Below are 24,618 nucleotides of genomic sequence, written 5' to 3'. Positions count from 1 at the left end.
CTCAAATCCTAATTCCAGACCTCTGTGCCACTGCCCTGTCCATAGTGCTGATCTCCCCACCTGGAGACCCCGTCACCTGTCTGATGCCCTAACTGCAGCCTCTGTCACTGCCCTGTCGGTGGTGCTGAACTCCCCTCCCGCACAGCCCTTATCTGTTTGAGATCCTATCTCCAGGCCTCTGTGTCACTGCCCTGTCCGTGGTCCTGAACTCCCCACCGGGACCCCTTTCTACGGTTTCAGATCCTAACTTCAGGCCTCTGTGTCACTGCCCTGTCCGTATTGCTGAACACCACTCTTGGAGATCTCCTCACCTGTCTGAGGCCCTATCTAGGTCTCTGTTTACTGTTCTGTCCTTGGTTCTGAACTTCCCTCCCCCACACCTCTCACCTGACTCAGAACCTAACTCCAGGCCTCTGTGTCACTGCCGTGTCCGTGGTCCTGAACTCCCCACCTGTAGACCCCCACACCTGTCTCAGATACAAACGCCAGGTCTCTGGGTCACTGTCCGTGGTGCTGAACGTCCCACCCGTACACTACTCATCTGTTTCAGAGCCTAACTGCAGGCATCTGTGTCACTCACTGCCCTGTCCGTGGTGCTGAACTTCCCCCATGGAGACCCCGTCACCTGTCAGAGAACCTGACTCTAGGCCTCTGTGTCACTGCCCTGTCCGTGGTGCTGAACTCCACACCTGGAGACCCCTCAACTGTCTGAAGACCTAATGCTAGGTCTCTATGACACTGCCTTGTACTTGATGCTGAGCACCCCTTCTGGAGCCCCCCTCTCACCTGTCTCAAATCCTAACTCCAGGCCTCTTTGCCACTGCCCTGTCAGTAGCGCTGAACTTTTCTCCCGCACACCCCTCACCTGTCTGAGGCCCTAACTCCAGGTCTCTGTGTGACTGCCCTGTCTTTGGGTCTGAGCACCGCTCCAGGAGACCCCTCAGCAGTCTAAGGCCCTAACTGCCAGCCTCTGCGTCACCGCCCTGTCTGTCGTGCTGAGCTCCCCACCTGGAGACCCCCCCTCCCCCCACATGTCTCAAATCCTAATTCCAGGCCTCTGTGCCACTGCCCTGTCCATAGTGCTGATCTCCCCACCTGGAGACCCCGTCACCTGTCTGATGCCCTAACTGCAGCCTCTGTCACTGCCCTGTCCGTGGTGCTGAACTCCCCTCCCGCACAGCCCTTATCTGTTTGAGATCCTAACTCCAGGCCTCTGTGTCACTACCCTGTCCGTGGTCCTGAACTCCCCACCGGGACCCATTTCTACGGTTTCAGATCCTAACTTCAGGCCTCTGTGTCACTGCCCTGTCCGTATTGCTGAACACCACTCCTGGAGGTCTCCTCACCTGTCTGAGGCCCTATCTAGGTCTCTGTTTACTGTTCTGTCCTTGGTTCTGAAATTCCCTCCCCCACACCTCTCACCTGACTCAGAACCTAACTCCAGGCCTCTGTGTCACTGCCCTGTCCGTGGTTCTGAACTCCCCACCTGTAGACCCCCACACCTGTCTCAGATACAAGCGCCAGGTCTCTGGGTCACTGTCCGTGGTGCTGAACGTCCCACCCGTACACTACTCATCTGTTTCAGAGCCTAACTGCAGGCATCTGTGTCACTCCCTGCCCTGTCCGTGGCGCTGAACTTCCCCCATGGAGACCCAGTCACCTGTCAGAGAACCTGACTCTAGGCCTCTGTGTCACTGCCCTGTCCGTGGTGCTGAACTCCACACCTGGATACCCCTCAACTGTCTGAAGACATAATGCTAGGTCTCTATGACACTGCCCTGTACTTGATGCTGAGCACCCCTTCTGGAGCCCCCCTCTCACCTGTCTCAAATCCTAACTCCAGGCCTCTTTGCCACTGCCCTGTCCGTAGCGCTGAACTTTTCTCCCGCACACCCCTCACCTGTCTGAGGCCCTAACTCCAGGTCTCTGTGTGACTGCCCTGTCTTTGGGTCTGAGCACCGCTCCAGGAGACCCCTCAGAAGTCTAAGGCCCTAACTGCCAGCATCTGCGTCACCGCCCTGTCTGTCGTGCTGAGCTCCCCACCTGGAGACCCCCCCTCCCCCCACATGTCTCAAATCCTAATTCCAGGCCTCTGTGCCACTGCCCTGTCCATAGTGCTGATATCCCCACCTGGAGACCCCGTCACCTGTCTGATGCCCTAACTGCAGCCTCTATCACTGCCCTGTCCGTGGTGCTGAACTTCCCTCCCGCACAGCCCTTATCTGTTTGAGATCCTAACTCCAGGCCTCTGTGTCACTGCCCTGTCCGTGGTCCTGAACTCCCCACCGGGACCCCTTTCTACGGTTTCAGATCCTAACTTCAGGCCTCTGTGTCACTGCCCTGTCCGTATTGGTGAACACCACTCCTGGAGATCTCCTCACCTGTCTGAGGCCCTATCTAGGTCTCTGTTTACTGTTCTGTCCTTGGTTCTGAACTTCCCTCCCCCACACCTCTCACCTGACTCAGAACCTAACTCCAGGCCTCTGTGTCACTGCCCTGTCTTTGGGTCTGAGCACCGCTCCAGGAGACCCCTCAGCAGTCTAAGGCCCTAACTGCCAGCCTCTGCGTCACCGCCCTGTCTGTCGTGCTGAGCTCCCCACCTGGAGACCCCCCCTCCCCCCACATGTCTCAAATCCTAATTCCAGGCCTCTGTGCCACTGCCCTGTCCATAGTGCTGATCTCCCCACCTGGAGACCCCGTCACCTGTCTGATGCCCTAACTGCAGCCTCTGTCACTGCCCTGTCCGTGGTGCTGAACTTCCCTCCCGCACAGCCCTTATCTGTTTGAGATCCTAACTCCAGGCCTCTGTGTCACTGCCCTGTCCGTGGTGCTGAACTCCCCACCGGGACCCCTTCACCTGTCAGAGAACCTGACTCTAGGCCTCTGTGTCACTGCCCTGTCCGTGGTGCTGAACTCCACACCTGGAGACCCCTCAACTGTCTGAAGACCTAATGCTAGGTCTCTATGACACTGCCTTGTAGTTGATGCTGAGCACCCCTTCTGGAGCCCCCCTCTCACCTGTCTCAAATCCTAACTCCAGGCCTCTTTGCCACTGCCCTGTCCGTAGCGCTGAACTTTTCTCCCACACACCCCTCACCTGTCTGAGGCCCTAACTCCAGGTCTCTGTGTGACTGCCCTGTCTTTGGGGCCTGAGCACCGCTCCAGGAGACCCCTCAGCAGTCTAAGGCCCTAACTGCCAGCCTCTGCGTCACCGCCCTGTCTGTCGTGCTGAGCTCCCCACCTGGAGACCCCCCCTCCCCCCACATGTCTCAAATCCTAATTCCAGACCTCTGTGCCACTGCCCTGTCCATAGTGCTGATCTCCCCACCTGGAGACCCCGTCACCTGTCTGATGCCCTAACTGCAGCCTCTGTCACTGCCCTGTCGGTGGTGCTGAACTCCCCTCCCGCACAGCCCTTATCTGTTTGAGATCCTATCTCCAGGCCTCTGTGTCACTGCCCTGTCCGTGGTCCTGAACTCCCCACCGGGACCCCTTTCTACGGTTTCAGATCCTAACTTCAGGCCTCTGTGTCACTGCCCTGTCCGTATTGCTGAACACCACTCCTGGAGGTCTCCTCACCTGTCTGAGGCCTAACTAGGTCTCTGTTTACTGTTCTGGCCTTGGTTCTGAAATTCCCTCCCCCACACCTCTCACCTGACTCAGAACCTAACTCCAGGCCTCTGTGTCACTGCCCTGTCCGTGGTCCTGAACTCCCCACCTGTAGACCCCCACACCTGTCTCAGGTACAAACGCCAGGTCTCTGGGTCACTGTCCGTGGTGCTGAACGTCCCACCCGTACACTACTCATCTGTTTCAGAGCCTAACTGCAGGCATCTGTGTCACTCACTGCCCTGTCCGTGGTGCTGAACTTCCCCCATGGAGACCCCGTCACCTGTCAGAGAACCTGACTCTAGGCCTCTGTGTCACTGCCCTGTCCGTGGTGCTGAACTCCACACCTGGAGACCCCTCAACTGTCTGAAGACATAATGCTAGGTCTCTATGACACTGCCCTGTACTTGATGTTGAGCACCCCTTCTGGAGCCCCCCTCTCACCTGTCTCAAATCCTAACTCCAGGCCTCTTTGCCACTGCCCTGTCCGTAGCGCTGAACTTTTCTCCTGCACACCCGTCTGAGGCCCTAACTCCAGGTCTCTGTGTGACTGCCCTGTCCTTGGGTCTGAGCACCGCTCCAGGAGACCCCTCAGCAGTCTAAGGCCCTAACTGCCAGCCTCTGCGTCACCGCCCTGTCTGTCGTGCTGAGCTCCCTACCTGGAGACACCCCCTCCCTCCACATGTCTCAAATCCTAATTCCAGGCCTCTGTGCCACTGCCCTGTCCATAGTGCTGATATCCCCACCTGGAGACCCCGTCACCTGTCTGATGCCCTAACTGCAGCCTCTGTCACTGCCCTGTCCGTGGTGCTGAACTTCCCTCCCGCACAGCCCTTATCTGTTTGAGATCCTAACTCCAGGCCTCTGTGTCACTGCCCTGTCCGTGGTCCTGAACTCCCCACCGGGACCCCTTTCTACGGTTTCAGATCCTAACTTCAGGCCTCTGTGTCACTGCCCTGTCCGTATTGCTGAACACCACTCCTGGAGATCTCCTCACCTGTCTGAGGCCCTATCTAGGTCTCTGTTTACTGTTCTGTCCTTGGTTCTGAACTTCCCTCCCCCACACCTCTCACCTGACTCAGAACCTAACTCCAGGCCTCTGTGTCACTGCCCTGTCCGTGGTCCTGAACTCCCCACCTGTAGACCCCCACACCTGTCTCAGATACAAACGCCAGGTCTCTGGGTCACTGTCCGTGGTGCTGAACGTCCCACCCGTACACTACTCATCTGTTTCAGAGCCTAACTGCAGGCATCTGTGTCACTCACTGCCCTGTCCGTGGTGCTGAACTTCCCCCATGGAGACCCCGTCACCTGTCAGAGAACCTGACTCTAGGCCTCTGTGTCACTGCCCTGTCCGTGGTGCTGAACTCCACACCTGGATACCCCTCAACTGTCTGAAGACATAATGCTAGGTCTCTATGACACTGCCCTGTACTTGATGCTGAGCACCCCTTCTGGAGCCCCCCTCTCACCTGTCTCAAATCCTAACTCCAGGCCTCTTTGCCACTGCCCTGTCCGTAGCACTGAACTTTTCTCCCGCACACCCCTCACCTGTCTGAGGCCCTAACTCCAGGTCTCTGTGTCACTGCCCTGTCTTTGGGTCTGAGCACCGCTCCAGGAGACCCCTCAGCAGTCTAAGGCCCTAACTGCCAGCCTCTGCGTCACCGCCCTGTCTGTCGTGCTGAGCTCCCCACCTGGAGACCCCCCCTCCCCCCACATGTCTCAAATCCTAATTCAAGGCCTCTGTGCCACTGCCCTGTCCGTAGCGCTGAACTTTTCTCCTGCACACCCGTCTGAGGCCCTAACTCCAGGTCTCTGTGTGACTGCCCTGTCCTTGGGTCTGAGCACCGCTCCAGGAGACCCCTCAGCAGTCTAAGGCCCTAACTGCCAGCCTCTGCGTCACCGCCCTGTCTGTCGTGCTGAGCTCCCTACCTGGAGACACCCCCTCCCTCCACATGTCTCAAATCCTAATTCCAGGCCTCTGTGCCACTGCCCTGTCCATAGTGCTGATATCCCCACCTGGAGACCCCGTCACCTGTCTGATGCCCTAACTGCAGCCTCTGTCACTGCCCTGTCCGTGGTGCTGAACTTCCCTCCCGCACAGCCCTTATCTGTTTGAGATCCTAACTCCAGGCCTCTGTGTCACTGCCCTGTCCGTGGTCCTGAACTCCCCACCGGGACCCCTTTCTACGGTTTCAGATCCTAACTTCAGGCCTCTGTGTCACTGCCCTGTCCGTATTGCTGAACACCACTCCTGGAGATCTCCTCACCTGTCTGGGGCCCTATCTAGGTCTCTGTTTACTGTTCTGTCCTTGGTTCTGAACTTCCCTCCCCCACACCTCTCACCTGACTCAGAACCTAACTCCAGGCCTCTGTGTCACTGCCCTGTCCGTGGTCCTGAACTCCCCACCTGTAGACCCCCACACCTGTCTCAGATACAAACGCCAGGTCTCTGGGTCACTGTCCGTGGTGCTGAACGTCCCACCCGTACACTACTCATCTGTTTCAGAGCCTAACTGCAGGCATCTGTGTCACTCACTGCCCTGTCCGTGGTGCTGAACTTCCCCCATGGAGACCCCGTCACCTGTCAGAGAACCTGACTCTAGGCCTCTGTGTCACTGCCCTGTCCGTGGTGCTGAACTCCACACCTGGATACCCCTCAACTGTCTGAAGACATAATGCTAGGTCTCTATGACACTGCCCTGTACTTGATGCTGAGCACCCCTTCTGGAGCCCCCCTCTCACCTGTCTCAAATCCGAACTCCAGGCCTCTTTGCCACTGCCCTGTCCGTAGCACTGAACTTTTCTCCCGCACACCCCTCACCTGTCTGAGGCCCTAACTCCAGGTCTCTGTGTCACTGCCCTGTCTTTGGGTCTGAGCACCGCTCCAGGAGACCCCTCAGCAGTCTAAGGCCCTAACTGCCAGCCTCTGCGTCACCGCCCTGTCTGTCGTGCTGAGCTCCCCACCTGGAGACCCCCCCTCCCCCCACATGTCTCAAATCCTAATTCAAGGCCTCTGTGCCACTGCCCTGTCCATAGTGCTGATATCCCCACCTGAAGACCCCGTCACCTGTCTGATGCCCTAACTGCAGCCTCTGTCACTGCCCTGTCCGTGGTGCTGAACTTCCCTCCCGCACAGCCCTTATCTGTTTGAGATCCTAACTCCAGGCCTCTGTTTCACTGCCCTGTCCGTGGTCCTGAACTCCCCACCGGGACCCCTTTCTACGGTTTCAGATCCTAACTTCAGGCCTCTGTGTCACTGCCCTGTCCGTATTGCTGAACACCACTCCTGGAGATCTCCTCACCTGTCTGAGGCCCTATCTAGGTCTCTGTTTACTGTTCTGTCCTTGGTTCTGAACTTCCCTCCCCCACACCTCTCACCTGACTCACAACCTAACTCCAGGCCTCTGTGTCACTGCCGTGTCCGTGGTCCTGAACTCCCCACCTGTAGACCCCCACACCTGTCTCAGATACAAACGCCAGGTCTCTGGGTCACTGTCCGTGGTGCTGAACGTCCCACCCGTACACTACTCATCTGTTTCAGAGCCTAACTGCAGGCATCTGTGTCACTCACTGCCCTGTCCGTGGTGCTGAACTTCCCCCATGGAGACCCCGTCACCTGTCAGAGAACCTGACTCTAGGCCTCTGTGTCACTGCCCTGTCCGTGGTGCTGAACTCCACACCTGGAGACCCCTCAACTGTCTGAAGACATAATGCTAGGTCTCTATGACACTGCCCTGTACTTAATGCTGAGCACCCCTTCTGGAGCCCCCCTCTCACCTGTCTCAAATCCTAACTCTAGGCCTCTTTGCCACTGCCCTGTCCGTAGCGCTGAAGTTTTCTCCCGCACACCCGTCTGAGGCCCTAACTCCAGGTCTCTGTGTGACTGCCCTGTCTTTGGGTCTGAGCACCGCTCCAGGAGACCCCTCACCTGTCTAAGGCCCTAACTGCCAGCCACTGCGTCACCGCCCTATCTGTCGTGCTGAGCTCTCCACCTGGACACCCCCCCACCTCCACATCTCTCAAATCCTAATTCCGGGCCTCTGTGCCACTGCCCTGTCCGTAGTGCTGATCTCCCCACCTGAAGACCCCGTCACCTGTCTGATGCCCTAACTGCAGCCTCTGTCATTGCCCTGTCCGTGGTGCTGAACTTCCCTCCCGCACAGTCCTTATCTGTTTGAGATCCTAACTCCAGGCCTCTGTGTCACTGCCCTGTCCGTGGTCCTGAACTCCCCACCGGGACCCCTTTCTACGGTTTCAGATCCTAACTTCAGGCCTAACTTCAGGCCTCTGTGTCACTGCCCTGTCCGTATTGCTGAACACCACTCCTGGAGGTCTCCTCACCTGTCTGAGGCCCTATCTAGGTCTCTGTTTACTGTTCTGTCCTTGGTTCTGAACTTCCCTCCCCCACACCTCTCACCTGACTCAGAACCTAACTCCAGGCCTCTGTGTCACTGCCCTGTCCTTGGTCCTGAACTCCCCACCTGTAGACCCCCACACCTGTGTCAGATACAAACGCCAGGTCTCTGGGTCACTGTCCGTGGTGCTGAACGTCCCACCCGTACACTACTCATCTGTTTCAGAGCCTAACTGCAGGCATCTGTGTCACTCACTGCCCTGTCCGTGGTGCTGAACTCCACACCTGGAGACCCCTCAACTGTCTGAAGACATAATGCTAGGTCTCTATGACACTGCCCTGTACTTGATGCTGAGCACCCCTTCTGGAGCCCCCCTCTCACCTTTCTCAAATCCTAACTCCAGGCCTCTTTGCCACTGCCCTGTCCGTAGCGCTGAACTTTTCTCCCGCACATCCCTCACCTGTCTGAGGCCCTAACTCCAGATCTCTGTGTCACTGTCCTGCCCGTGGTCCTGAACTTCCCAACGGGACCCCTTTCTACAGTTTCAGATCCTAACTTCATGCCTAACTTCAGGCCTCTGTGTCACTGCCCTGTCCGTACTGCTGAACACCACTTCTGGAGATCTCCTCACCTGTCTGAGGCCCTATCTAGGTCTCTGTTTACTGTTCTGTCCTTGGTTCTGAACTTCCCTCCCCCACACCTCTCACCTGACTCAGAACCTAACTCCAGGCCTCTGTGTCACTGCCCTGTCCGTGGTCCTGAACTCCCCACCTGTAGACCCCCACACCTGTCTCAGATACAAACGCCAGGTCTCTGGGTCACTGTCCGTGGTGCTGAACGTCCCACCCGTACACTGCTCATCTGTTTCAGAGCCTAACTGCAGGCATCTGTGTCACTGCCCTGTCCATGGTGCTGAACTTCCCCCATGGAGACCCCGTCACCTGTCAGAGAACCTGACTCTAGGCCTCTGTGTCACTGCTCTGTCCGTGGTGCTGAACTCCACACCTGGAGACTCCTCAACTGTCTGAAGACATAATGCTAGGTCTCTATGACACTGCCCTGTACTTGATGCTGAGCACCCCTTCTGGAGCCCCCCTCTCACCTGTCTCAAATCCTAACTCCAGGCCTCTTTGCCACTGCCCTGTCCGTAGCGCTGAACTTTTCTCCCGCACACCCCTCACCTGTCTGAGGCCCTAACTCCAGGTCTCTGTGTGACTGCCTTGTCTTTAGGTCTGAGCACCGCTCCAGGAGACCCCTCACCTGTCTAAGGCCCTAACTGCCAGCCTCTGCGTCACCGCCCTATCTGTCGTGCTGAGCTCCCCACCTGGAGACCCGCCCTCCCCCCACATGTCTCAAATCCTAATTCCAGGCCTCTGTGCCACTGCCCTGTCCGTAGTGCTGATCTCCCCACCTGAAGACCCCGTCACCTGTCTGATGCCCTAACTGCAGCCTCTTTCACTGCCCTGTCCGTGGTGCTGAACTTCCCTCCCGCACAGTCCTTATCTGTTTGAGATCCTAACTCCAGGCCTCTGTGTCACTGCCCTGTCCGTGGTCCTGAACTCCCCACCGGGACCCCTTTCTAAGGTTTCAGATCCTAACTTCAGGCCTAACTTCAGGCCTCTGTGTCACTGCCCTGTCCGTATTGCTGAACACCACTCCTGGAAATCTCCTCACCTGTCTGAGGCCCTATCTAGGTCTCTGTTTACTCTTCTGTCCTTGGTTCTGAACTTCCCTCCCCTACACCTCTCACCTGATTTAGAGCCTAACTCCAGGCCTCTGTGTCACTGCCCTGTCCGTGGTCCTGAACTCCCCACCTGGACCCCTTTCTTCGGTTTCAGATCCTAACTCCAGGCCTATGTGTGACTGCCCTGTCCGTGGTTCTGAACTCACCACCTGGACCCCCTTCACCTGTCTCAGATCCGGACTCCAAGCCTTTGCTTCTCTGCCCCGTCCTGCTGCTGAACGCCCTGTATGGTACCCCATCACCTGTTTGTGGTCGTAAGCGTAAGAGTCTTTGCTGCTGCCCTGTCCATGGTGCTGAACGTCCCTCCCGCACACCACTCATCTGTCTGAGGACCTAACTCCAGGCCTCTGTGTCACTGCCCTGTCCGTGATGCTGAACACCTCTCCCGGAGATCCCCTAAGCTGTCTGGGGCCCAATCTAGGTCTCTGCTTTACTGTCCTGTCCGTGGTGCTGAACTTCCCTCCCCCACAACTCTCACCTGGCTCAGATCCTAACTCCAGGCCTCTGCGTCACTGCTCTGTCCGTCGTGCTGAACGCCCCTCCCGCAAAACCCGCATTCGGAGTGGTCTTACCCCAAGACCTCCTTGTCCCCGCATTCGGAGTGGTCTTACCTCAAGACCGCCTTGTCCCCGCACAGTCCGTGGTGTTGTTCTCACGTCCTGCACACGCACACCCCCCCACATGCCTGTTGTTTTCTTTTAACTTCAGGCCTCTGCGTCACCGCCCTGTCCGTGGTCCTGAACTCCCCTTCTGCATACCCTCACACTTTCCAGTGGTCTCAGCGTCAGACTTCTGCGTCATTGCCCTGTCCGTTGTGCTAATCCCCCCTCCCGCATATCCCGCATATCCCCGCACGTCTGCGGAATTAACTCCAGGTCATTAGATCTCACCCTGCCGAACTCACTCTTGCAACCCTTACCTGTCTTCTCTTCACCTCAGGCCTCTGTGTCTCAGCAGTGTCCGTGGTGCAGAACTTCCCTCCCACACCTTCACCTGTCTGTTTTAACTTCAGGTTTCTGCGTCACCGCATTGTCCTTGTAGGCACTGTACTACCCTCTTGCACACCCTTTCAACACACCCACCTGCCTGCGGCGATGAAGTCCTGGGCTCTCTCTCACACCTTTCTTACCTCTCTGATGAACTCTCGGCTGCTCCCTCACACCTGTCCGTGACTTTGAGACCTCTCTCTTACCCCTGTCTGCGGTGATAACTCCTGGGACATCTCTCACCCCTGCCCATGTTACCGCCCTTGACGTCTATCCCACGCCTGACTGAGGCATTGAAGTCCTGGCCTCACTCCACACCTGTTCATGATGCTGAATGTCTTTCTTACCTGTTTGTGGGGCAGGTTTCCCTCCCACTTTCTCTCACAGTTCAGAGCTGCTGAACTCCTCTTCTCTCTCTCACACACACCTTTCAGTGTGAGAGAGAGGCTATCTTAGCCTCTCTCTTACACCTCTCTGTGGAGCTGAACTCTTGGCTTTACTACCACACCTGATTTTTGTACTTACCTGTCTGTGGTGCTGAACTGCGGCCCTCTCTCTCTCTCTCACCTGGGCACATTGCTGAAATTGAGGGCTCTCACACACCTGGCAGTGGTAATAAACTCAAGACTTTTCACTCTCACATGTCCTTGGTGCTGAAATGCTTCCCACTCTCTCTGACATGGCTGGACCACAAGTGCCTCTACAACGCAATCCGAAGTCTGAACCACGAATGCATCTTAACCACGCATTTCTTACCACACATGACTACACCATGCAATTTCGCTGTAAAGGCATGTTTGGTAAGGGGACACGCGTGGTTACGTTCGCCACTACCCTGACCCCCCACCCATCCTAAGCCCTAAAATTCTACCCCCCTACCTCGCACTCCTACCCCCCACCCTGAGGCCTAAAACCTACCCCATCCTGCCCTCAAAACTACCCCTTCCCCCTACCATGAGGCCTAAAACCCTGTCCCCTTTTTAAAAAAACTACCCTGACCCCCGCCCTGGGGCCTAAAACCTGCCCTGAGCCCCTAAACCCCCAAACCCAGCCCCAGCCCTTAAAACTACCCGACCCCCCTCACCATGAGTCCTAAAACCTACCCTCACCCTCGAACCCCCCAAACACACCCCAACCCCCCTCACCCTGAGCTCTAACACCAACCCTCACCCCTAAACCCCGCCCCCCAAAACCAGGACCAGTCCTTAAAACTACCCCACCCCCCTTCTCCCGCCCTGAACACTAAAAGCGAAAACTCTGCCCCTTCCAAAAATTACACCACCCCCGCCCTGAGCCCTAAAACCGACCCCCAAAGCTTTAAAATGGACCCAGCCCCAGCCCTACTTACATGTCCGTGTTCCTGTCTGCTTACCATTCCGACCCTACCTCTCCTGACCTGTCCTCTCAGTCTACCCGCCCATCCAGACAGCTAGACCGCACACTGCTTTAACCACGCATATGTGTGGTTACGGCATATGTGTGGTTAAGGCTTATGGGTGGTTAAGGCATATGCGTGGTCAATGCAATCGTGGATTAGATAGCCGGGAAACAGCAGGTGTGGCTCAGCCCGCGTAGTAAAGGCTGGTTCCCACCCATGGTGCTGAACTACTGGTCTCTCTCTTCCATCAATCGGTGTGGTGTACTCCTCTCCTAAATTTTGTGCCCGACTTCTGGCTCTCTCTCCCTCACTTGCCTGTGGTGCTGAATGCCTGGCCTCTTGCTCACACCTGAGCGTGGTGCTGAACTCCTCTCACACACCTGCCTGTGCTGCTGATCTCCAGGCCTGTCTCTCACACTTGTCTGTGGTGCTTAACGTGGCCTTCTCTCCTCACGCCTGTCCATGGTGTTGAATGTGGTGTCTCCTACACTTGTCTGTGGCACGGGACTCCTTTCCCCTCTCTCACACCTGTACATGGGACGGACCGTGGCCGCTCTTTCACATTTGCCTGTTTTGATGAACTACTGACCTTTGTCTCACTACTGGCTGTGGTGATAAACTCAAGGGGGCTTATTTATGAGCCCTTGCGACAGTTTTGCGCTTCCGTTGCGTCACTTTTTTGACACATCGGTGGCGTAAAACATGCCTCCTGTTGCGCCCTATTTACAAAGTGACGCATCTTAGCAGATGCGTCACTTTGTAAACCCCTGCGCTACATTATACCTGCTTCAGGTATAATGTATTCAGGGTGGGCGTTCCCACATAAGTAAGCCTCGTAGAAGTGACGCAGTGAAATCTACGAGATTTCACTGCGCCACTTCTAGGGTGCAAACGCGTCAATATCTTACGCCTGCCTCACAGCAGGCGTAAGACTGACGCAGGCCCTTTCACATGGGGCTTGCCCCATGTGAAAGGACACATTGCTGGAGTTGCGTCACTTTTGTGACACACTCCAGCAATGCGTCACTTTGGCGCCTACAGATATGTCAGAAATACTGACGTATCTGTAACTCCTTGCGACATGATGCGTCATAAGGTAAATATGACGCATCCATTATGTTGCAAGGAGGGCGCACTGAGAGGTGACGCATCGCTGCTTTCACGCAGCGATGCTTCACTTCTCATAAATGAGGCCCAAGGTTTTCTCTCACCACTGTATGGTGCCGAACTCCTGCTCACTTTCTCTCACACTTGTTGACTGTGCTGGTCGGGTGTCCTCCGTCTTACACCTGTCCATGGGACTGAACTCATGTCCTCTTTGTGGCACCTGTCTGTGATGCTGAACTTTTACCTTTCTCTCTCACATCTGTCTGTGGCGCTGAACCCCTCTCACACACCTCTCAGTGGTGCTGAACTCCAGACCTGCCTCTCACACCTGTCTGAGGTACTGCACTTGAGCTCTTTGTGTGACCTTCCTACGGTACTGAAACCCTGGACTCTCTCTCATACCTGTTTGGGGTACTGAACGTGACCTTGCTCTCACACACCTGTCTGTGGTACTGATCTAATGGCCCCTGTCTCACATATTCGGAGCACTGAATGCCTGTCATCTCTCTGAGACCTGTCTATGGTACTGAACGTGACCTCTCTCTCATACTTCTCTGCGGTGAGGTCATCCAGACCTCTCACTCACACGTTTCTGGGGTGTGGATATCCTGACCTCTCTCACACCTGTCTGGAGTGAGGACATCCTGACCTCTCACTTACATCTCTCTGGGGTGTGGACATCCTGACCTCTCTCACAGCTGTCTAGAGTGAGGACATCCTGACCTCTCACTCACACCTCTCTGGGGTGTGGATACCGTGACCTCTCTCACACCTGTCTGGAGTGAGGACATCCTGACCTCTCTCAAACCTGTATGGAGTGAGGTCATACTGACCTCTCACTCACACCTCTCTGGGGCATGGACATCCTGACCTCTCTCAAACCTCTCTGCAGTGTGGACATCCTGACCTCTCACTCATACCTCTCTGGGGCATGGACATCCTGACCTCTCTCACACCTCTCTGGAGTGAGGACATCCTGACCTCTCACTCACACCTCTCTGGAGTGTGGACATCCTGACCTCTCACTCACACCTCTCTGGGGTGTGGACATCCTGACATCTCTCACACCTCTCTAGAGTGTGGACATCCTGACCTCTCACTCACACCTCTCTGGAGTGAGGACATCTTGACCTCTCTCACACCTGTCTGGAGTGTGGACATCCTGACCTCTCACTCATATCTCTCTGGAGTGAGGATGTCCTAACCTCTCTCACACCTCTCTGCGGTGTGGACATCCTGACCTCTAATAACTCTCGGGGGTGTGGACATCCTGACCTCTCACTCACACCTCTATGGGGTGTGGACAACCTGACCTCTCACTTACACCTCTCTGGGGTGAGAACATTCTGACGTCTCTCTCACACCTGTCTGGAGTGAGGACAGCTTGACCTCTCTTACACCTCTCTGGAGTGAGGGTACCCTAATCACTCTCACACCTCTCCGGGGTGTGAACATCCTGGCCTCTCACACCTGTCTGGATTGAGGACATCATGTCCTCTCTCACACACCTGTCTGGGGTGTGGACATCCTGACCTCTTATTCACACCTCTCTGAAGTGAGGACATCCTGACCTCTCACTCACAACTCTCTGGGGTGTGGACATCCTGACCTCTTATTCACACCTCTCTGGGGTGAGAACATCCTGACGTCTCTCTCACACCTGTCTGGAGTGAGGACATCTTGACCTCTCTCACACCTCTCTAGAGTGAGGACATCCTGACCTCTCTCACACCTCTCTAGAGTGAGGACATCCTGACCTCTCACTCACACCTCTCTGGGGAGTGGACATCCTGAACTCTCACATACCTCTCTGGAGTGTGGACATCTTGACCCCTCTCTCACACCTCTCTGGGGTGAGGACATCCTGACCTCTCTCTCACACCTCTCTGGAGTGTGGACATCTTGACCCCTCTCTCACACCTCTCTGGGGTGAGGACATCCTGACCTCTCACACCTCTCTGGTGTGTGGACATCCTGACCTCTCTCACACCTCTCTGGGGTGAGGGTATCCTGACCTCTCTCTCACACCTCTATGCAGTGAGGAAAACCTGACCTCTCACACCTCTTTGGGGTGTGAACATCCTGACCTCTCTCTCACACCTCTCTGGGGTTTGGACATCCTGACCTCTCCCACACCTCTCTAGAGTGAGGACATCGTTACCTCTCACACCTCTCTGGGGTGCGGACATCCTGAAGTCTCTCACACCTGTCTGTACTGCTCCGCGCTCCCGGTCACTTTTCATCCTTTTCAATACTAGGGTTTCCCGTTGTCGACCTGGAGGCCTGACCTCTTATTCACCCCGAAGTCCCCTCTTTTTACTTGTCCTCTACCTGCGGGATTCCACAAACAGACCCTTTAGGCCTCACTAAACGTAGTGGAGCCGCTCTGCGAGTGATGACGTCATGGAGCAGAGCTCACACTGCCAGCTTCTACGAAATGGCGCCCTTTCCTCAAAGCCCGCCCTTGCAGGCGCTCGCAGAGGTGAATCAAACGTGATTGCTCCTCTGTCCCTCCACTCCCTTGTGCTCAGGGTGGAGTGATGCGCAGCGCGCGGGAAGGGCGCGGGCACGGCTGCGCCTGGCGGCCGCGGCCCCGTTCCCGGGGCTCCCCAAGGCCGGCTTCCATCGACGGCCACCGTTCATGCTTCCCCGCCATCCTGCGTGGGCAGCAGCGGTGAGTAATACCCGTCCCCCGCAGTCCGGCCGTGAAAGTCGGCTCAGGACATGGGCTTTTTATAGCCCTGCTCTCAGCCGAGGCGAGGAGGTGACTCGCTGAGCAGAGCGCCTGCCATCCACCTCCAGGCGCTTTGGCAGGAACTTGGAATGGACATTTTCATTTCCCAATAAGAAAGAAGTGCCAAGGATAATATGAATGAATGGCGCCTTATGGCTGTGAATGCTGTTTCTCACGTCTTGGGAGATCTTTCAGAATGGAAAGAAACATGAATGTCGAACCAATGGAGCGCGAACCCCACCCGCTGGAGTTTCTAAGCGCTTAATGCCTGTAGAGCTACAGAAAGACCCGTGTAAACACCTTGGTGCTGTCACACACGCCTCAACGATGCCCATGGTTATAAAAGTGGGGCAAGCATCGGCGCTGTACTGTGCTGATAGAGATGGCGGGGGGCGAGTGAGAGCATGGGGCCCTGCCTGCCCGCCACGTCAGTAAGGGCCATGTCCCCCTGGCCACGCCCACAGAGCCTCTGCGAAGCAGGCGCGGATCTGTGTGTCTTCCATTAGACCCCAGGGGGGAACCCCCTGAAGGCACTGAAGTTTTGTGTATCAGACGCCATGTTTGATGCTCCCACACAAAGACTTTCGTTTTGAATAACAAACCCTCTGAGTGAGAGTTTGTATTAAAAAAATGACACTGTTGCTGGGAGTTTTTCTCCAGCGCGTGAGGGTAATTCCTTGTTTCCTCTTCTTGACCAGCAGACTTTCCTTGCGGTCCTCAACAGGAAAGATGTGCATTCGAACGACCGGCCTAGGAAGGGCACAACTACTGACGTACTATGACTGACAGGGGAATGACCCCCTCAAACAAAGGTTCCCAGCAAAGGAGCTAGCTGGTCATGCCCCAGCCTAGCCTGCTGTTTGTGGGTTGGCATGATGGGACAGCCACTGCTTCCTGTGGATGCCCTGTTTGCTAAATTCTAAATGAGACCCTTTATTTGGTACCTCTGCAGAGAAAAAGTGGGTGTCACTGAACAAGACAGCATATTTGCAATCTCTGCATGTAAATTAGATTTTGGGGGTATTTGTGCTGCTTCGAGTCCAGTTAACGAGCACGGCTGGGATGTCTGGAAGGCTGGTGGGTTCCCGGTGGGCCTCTAGAATAGAGGCCAGATTTTCTGCTGCAGAGAAATGAATGCCTTCAGTTACTGTAGTGAACCATCAAGATAAAATGCACGTTTGACCTCATTTAAAAAAAAATGTGCCTGTGGGTTAAACTCCGCATTTCAAAGACTCCTGTAGAGGTTCAGACTCACTCACCATTCTGGCTCGATGCACCATGTCCCTGGTACCACAATATGTCCCATCGCTGCTATTGGGTCCCCGTCAACCCATATTTGCTGTTCTTGTTCAGTGTGATCCTGGATAAAAACTAGGGCTGGGTGATAAATTCCTCTCTCTCAGCAGAGTAGGAGGACTTTTGGTCACTCCACAGTGCGCATGTAATGCAAAGGTCTGGCCAAATTCTGCCAACAACCGCGTGCCAGAGTTTTTTCTCGTGCGTCGCTCACCAATGGTTAGTTGCGAATGAGATTTGGCGTCCCCTAATATGATTTTTGGTCGCTAGGATGGCACCTGGAGAGACTTCCCCAATCTACTTGGGCGGCAGCAGAATCAGCCCGAGAAGCAGTGCCCTCTGGTGCACCGCATAGCGCCTTCACACTGATTTTTCAGTGCAGAAAGTGCTCCTGGCACTAAATATTAGCATGAGCAGTTCGATGTGCGTAATTCTGCCCATTGGGCAGTCCCTCAAATTAATTTACCACCATTAAAAAATTGACCAGTCTAGCCATTCAACTCAACGCACTGGCCACAGAGTTTGATCATAGGGCAACCAACGGAAGAACTCCCTCGGATATACAGGGGGGCAAACACCTTTAATAGAGTTGGCTGTCCTTCACAAATTGATTATATTGTACTGGATGTAAATTTGTGGGATGAGAAGACCGACATGTTTGTAGGTACTACGACTGACAGTGACCACAATCCTTTGTGTATGACCATGACGAATCCGTGGGTTCTTCCACCACATCCCATGACTAGTAGGGCAGCAACATGCATTACCAATACCATCCCCTCTAATTGTAAAAGGCATCTCAAGTGGGACAAGGTCTCTTTGCATGAAATAAATCTATTGGCTATTCGTAAAACTTTGTCCGAGAAAACAGCAGAACTTCGTGTTGTGGCTACAGATGAATCCAAGTGTGATATGATTTCTGAAGTCCATTCTAGCACTGTAGAGACACTAAGCTCGTATTTCCAGGCTCCATGCGTGGATAAGACTCGCCAAATAAGACAACATCTGTGGTACACCTTAGATTGCAAGCTCAAAAGACAATCTCTGACCCTAGCAATTAGAACTAAAAACTGCTCTAGGGTTAAAATGGCTAGGAAAGACCACAATGTAGCTTGACACAAAGCAAAGATTGAGTGGGACGAACGATACTGGTCAGAGCTGAAGGACGCAAGTCTGGGAAAGAACAAGAACCTCTTCTGGTCCCTAGTGAGTCGTGGAAATAATAGGGACTTAAAGACTATCCCCAATCATATCGCCTGCCATGAATGGCACAATCCCTTTGAGAAGCTATATTCCTCTGTAGAGGATGGGTGTCTGGAGGAGCTACGAGGCACCTCAGACATTCCTCCTATAGGGAATGATAGCGATCCTTTTTCACGGGCTGAAAGAGAGTCTGCGATTTTGAAATTAGTCCCCGCTAAAGCCCCAGGACCAGACGGTTTGCCAGGAGATTTATTTTTGTTTGATTCTCGAGGTTGGTCGTGCTATTTTTACTTATTGTTCAATGCCATAGCTGCAGGATGCCCAGTTCCAGACTCTTGGAAAGGGCAAGAAGTAGTTCCTGTCTACAAAAAAGGTGATAAGAAGACCCATCAAATTATAGGCCCATAAGTTTGACTGATGTAATGCAAAAGGTCTTAGGTAGGGTCATCCTGCAGAGAATTCAATCATGGTCTGAAGAGGAGGACATCCTCTCACAATACCAGGCGGGCTTTAAGGCCAATATTGGGACGATTGATCAGGTTTTTAGGTTAATGCTTAAATATTGGAAAGTCGTTTTAATTGGGAAAGGTAACCTCTATATGGCATTTATTGATCTAAAAACAGCGTTTGATCTGGTACCTAGGGCTAAGCTGTGGCAGATCTTAAACGATATGGGCATTCCACGGTTAATTCTTAACCTACTAATCCATCTTCATGAGGATAATTATGCTCAGGTAAGATGGGGTGGCCAAGGTCAGTTGACGGAACATATTCCTGTTGGCAAGGGAGTGCGCCAGGGTTGTGTGATGGCCCCCCCACCTCTTCTCCTTGTATGTGAACGGGATGGTGAAGTTTCTGCAGGAAGACCCAGCTGACGCCCCTATTTTAGTGGCCTACACAGTGACAATGCTTCTGTTCGCTGATGACACCTTGTTGGTGTCAAAAACTTCAGTCGGGCTTCAAAAATTGTTGCACAGATACCAATCTTTCTGTGATGCACGGGGCTTAGTTATTAATACCACGAAGGCAAAGCTTATGGCTTTTAACCCCCCTAAATCTTTTAGGAACAACTTTACACTAAATGGCACCCCCCCTGGAGAGAGTCGGGAACTTCGAATACCTTGTCATATGACTCTCAGATAAAATGCTCTGGAGGCCCCATATATCTAAAATGCTTTTGAACCATAAACGCGTGACCGGGGCATTAAGCAAAGAACATCGCTCCTCGTACAGTGGGCCAGTTGCCCCTGCGCTCGTAGTTTATGAAGCAAAGGCAGTTAGCTCAGCTCTGTACGGAGCCGAGCTATGGGGGTTTGAAAACGTGGGTGAAATAAGTAGGTCTGAGCACAAATTTCTGAGGGATCTGGTGATGCTTCCCCGCAATACCCCATCAACACCCTTAATGTATGGGTAAGTGACTGTTTAGAGCCGTTGCTAGGCTACGACCACTGCTTTTTTGGGCTTGCCTCCGGCGCACTGAAGAGCTTACCAACTATGCCTCAGCTCTAACGCAGGTAATGAATCTGGATGTGAACCATAGGGTCAAGTGGCTATCATATGTGAAGAAAACTATGATGCAACTTGGCCTTAAAGATTCATGGGATACCCAGACTACCCCTAGTAAAGTGGAACTCAAGCAATATTATTGGGACTGGATTGATAGGCAAGAGCTCTCTAAGCCAATGTTGGGTAGATTGACAGAGGAGTTCTTCTTGTTTAAGCAAACTAGAAGCTTGGAGCCCTACCTAGATGTGATCCAGGTCCCACGAGATAGGACTCTGTACATTCAGTTTAGGTTCGGCACGCTCCCTGTTAATAACCGAATAGCAAAGTGGCATACAGCCGAGAACAAGACAGAGAGCTGCCCGTACTGTGAAGCTCCGGTGGAGTGTGTTGCTCATGTCCTGTTTGCTTGCCCTGCCTATAATAAAGCTAGGAGCAAATGGCTAAAACCAATATGCAGGGATATGGGCACCCGCGATCACCGGTTTGCTCTGCGAATTTTAAAATCTGATCCCAGTGTTCCGTTTTCGTGTGGAGTGCCCAAGTTTTTAGGACAAGCTTGGTTAATTAGAATCAGAGCCATACGAGGTGCGACTCCAATGTAGATATTTATGTCTCATTATCTGTGATTAGACCATATATTATATCGGCCTGTTCTATAACTTCTGAACACTGCTTATGATAGAGATAGCACTAGCACTTTATACATTGATTACCGTGATGGATTATGCCCCTTTATGTATATAGTGTCCTAGACTTAAGTCTTTTATGAAACTTGTTTTATGCTTTTTATTCAAACATGCTGCTACTAATTTTATGTCAAGATACTTTTAAACGACTTTCTGTATTGTAAAATCTTTTTATAACTGAACAGATACTGTTTTATTGTATAGATGTCAATTGATGTTTTTATGATACATGTTGTCGGATAAAGCTATTTGAACTGAACTGAACTCTGCCCATTTGTGTACCTTTGCGGAATCTTCTGGAGTTTTCATGTAATCCCGTGGAATTTCGCTGAGTGAAAATCTGCAAGTTCCGCCCACCCCTGGTAAAAATTCTATACTTGGCTTTGTCTTACTTGTTTAGCTGTATGCTACAAGTGCCTTGAGCTGATGCTGGTAAATGCCGCAGCCTTTCCCCATTATTCAGCCATTGTGTTATCGGGACTAAAGTAGTTCGCACTGCATGGCCTCTTAGCCGTTTGTGCTCCCAGGGGTGGCCGAGTTCATCTGCTCCCTAGTGACCAATGGCCACTTCTTCCCTGAAGAGCCTTGTTGGCAGTTTCTACTGGTGTGGACGCCCCCTTGGCCTCCAGTGGGATGTAAAACCAATCAACGTTTCATTCCAGTGCTTGTCTGTGTGTTAAAGACCGACTTCTCGCAGCATGGTATGTTAAGTTGTATGTCAAGTATGAGATGCGTGTGGGACGAACACCACAAAGCATGACAAAATGGACAAGGGGGAGCTTTGCTTAGGAAAACTGCTCAACTGTGTCTACCTATGCAAGCTACATGTTTGCACAGATGTGTATGTTTGCAGCACTATCTGTAAACCTTTTTATAAACCTTTAGTCATTTGACCCTTAAGGTCCCGAAATGTATTAACTTGACGTTTGCCATGGTGTTCAAAACATAAGAACTTTGCAAACTTAAGGAACATTTAAATAACGTTTATAAAACTGTGTGTGTTTGTTTGTAGTTTAGAAAAGCGTCACTAAGCTTAGAAACCATACGTATGAGATGTGTGTTGTATAGTATACTTACAAAACGCTGTGGTGGGGTGTGCATAAAGTTGATATCTTTGGTCACAGTTGCAGAGACAATCTACAGGAGTCGAAACGTCGTGTAGAAAGAAGCAAGTAACTATGGTGTTTTAAAGTGCTTGTAAGGTAGTTGTAAACTATTGCAACAGCTGTTGCTTTGTTTTCCAAACCTGTATGGTTTCGCAGTGATCACACATGTATGGACATGTGTAAGTTGTTGTCGTGCAGTGTGTATGAATTTCCAGGGCAGACCAGGTTTGTTAGAGCCACACAAGGAAAGGCAGGGCGACTCAAGACTGTACTATGATAGAGTCCCTCAGGGGCGCACATTGTCACCCCTAGCTGTTCAACAAACGAGTTAACCCGTGCACTGCTTGTGCATAGAGGTGTTCCATACTTTCTTGGAAAATGTGAGAAAATCTGCAGAAACATTTTGTAATATCTGCGAGGAAATCTGGGGTAAGCGAGGGTCCTAAGTTAAGGCCAGACATAATCAAACCCCAAGTATTGTGTTATTTTCAACTTTGTGGAATGCTTTACAGGGCGTGTCTGTCCTTCTGACATGTATCTCTCTTTGCTGTCATTCTCTCTGCCCCACACACCACCTCCTGCCCTCTCTTTGACCTAGTGTCGAGTCTCACACTAGCATTGTGTGTGCTGGTCCTCTCATAGAAGAGGAGTGTGAAACGAATGTAGTGGCTGAGGGTGGAAGCGAGCCTTCAGGGGTGTCTGACCGACTTTGGCTGGGCAGCCTCCCCGGAGAGTTAGAGACCTATTTACAACGGTTTTTTGGAGTCCATAAAGTAATGCTTTGTAGTACTCCTGTACGCACTCCTACTTGCCTCTGGCCCCAAACCATTTCAAATGGAAATAAAATGGTACTATTTAGGGATTGCTCACTTGGGGGCATATTATCAAAACACGGCGTTAAAATTATCGCCGCTTTAGCGGCAGAAAACTGCCGCTAAAACGGCGATAATGGGCTTGATAATATGCCCTTGAGAATTCCCATAGAAGCCCATGTTCTGGTGTCTGCATGGTCTTCTATTGGAATTCTCTACGGTATATTATCAAGCCCATTATCGCCGCTTTAGCGGCAGTTTTCTGCCGCTAATGCGGCAATAATTTTAACGCCGTGCTTGATAATATGCCCCATAGTCAGTAGAAATGGGAAGAACTGAGGGGCATATTCACAAAGACTTTATCTCCGCTTTTTTGCATTTAAAGCCAAAAAAGCAGAGATAAAAATATTGCCCTATTAACAAGAGGATGCTAACATGCATTAGCACATGTTAGCACCCTTTTACCCAACGCCTTCCTTTGCATCTCTAATGAGATGCAAAGTGGGCGTCACTGAGCAGGACAACCTTGTAAATATCGCTGATGTGCACATCGCGATATTTACAAGGCTGCCAACGCATTTTAGCAGACGTTAGTTTTGGGCGAAAAACGCTCTTTCACCGGAAACTATCGTCTGCTAAAATGCAGACTTAGGCATACCTATGATGGGGGTGGTTATCCAGCAGGGGAAAACCAGCGATGTCCCCTGCAAAACGGCGATCTCCTCGCTATTGCTGGTAATTATATCGCCCTGGAGAAACGCGTTGTAAATAACGCGCTAACAGGGCGATATAGTCAAGCGATAGACGGCGATAAATAGAAAAACGCTAAGTGCGCTTTGCGTCTATTTATCGCCGTCCTTGTAGATATGCCCCTGAGGCCTCTTTACGCTTTTACTAACAGGGAGGTGGACATTTCGGGGCTGATACACAAAGTCCTGCAAGAGTGTGTAAAAGAGAACTCCTGTGGTACCCCTTCCTGTGCTCATAAATGCTTTGGGGGATCAGCCACTCCATATTGGGGTGCCCACTGCCCAACACAGCTTGTAACCAAGCTGACCTACTAATTAAATACACGAGTACCTCGGTCAACGTCAACAGTGCTTCTAATCTATGTTGACGGCTCTCACTTTACGCCACCTTCTTGGCTTTGGTCATTCCTCCTTGTGTGTGTTGCCAATGGTTTTATTCTGCCTAGAAACCGAGGCAGACATCTGTGTGAGTTTTTAAAGCTGTCCACAGTCTGAAGGAAATTTCCTAAATTTGTGCAGAATCAAGAATTCTGCCTTTTTTTCACGGTACAATCCAAACACAAATGTGGACTGTGCCTACTTGGAGGCCATGAATAATACCTGAAGCCAGGCCAGGCTGCAGAGGAAGAGTGTTATTTGTTCCATGAGACGGCTTAGAAGCAGATGCTCTGCTCACAGGACTCTTTTAATACCAAGAGATGAATTGATGAATAGATGAAAGGATAGATGAATGGGTTGTAAGTGCAGAGGGAGGATGAAATGGAGAGATCAGGTGATCAATGGATGACAGGACAGGAAGATGGAACTATGGATTGAATTGAATACATTGATGTATGGATTGAGAAAATTAAATGGATGGATGGAAGAAAACATAGTTGACAATATGGAGGGTAGCTAAGAATTGGTGGAAGAGTGGATACCAATTTGGTGGCTTTATGAATGGATGGATTGATGGTTAGTTGGTTTGTTGGTTGGATGGATGGATGGATACATTGACTGCAAAATGATGGACAGAATGAAAGGTGATTGGGAGGATGGATGCACTGGAGGAAAGATGTATGGGAGGTTACAGGGTAGGATGGATGGGGAAAATTGATGGACGAATGGATATAAATGGATGAATGCATGGATGGGTGAAAGGATGGATGGAAGGATGTATTGACTGTAGTACGAGTGGAAAGACTGATATAAGATTGATGTACTGCACCATATTTGGACAGAAAGAGGAATGGAAGGATACATGAGTGGAAGGGAATATGCCACGTTACCCCGATTGGTTTTTTACCACATGCTATTACAACGCGGTCATTACAACAATCGCGTTGTAACAACACATGCCATTAC

The sequence above is a fragment of the Triturus cristatus genome, chromosome 3_1, assembly GCF_964204655.1.
Source record: "Triturus cristatus chromosome 3_1, aTriCri1.1, whole genome shotgun sequence".
Classification (NCBI taxonomy): Eukaryota; Metazoa; Chordata; class Amphibia; order Caudata; family Salamandridae; genus Triturus; species Triturus cristatus.
This window is presented reverse-complemented; position numbering follows the sequence as displayed.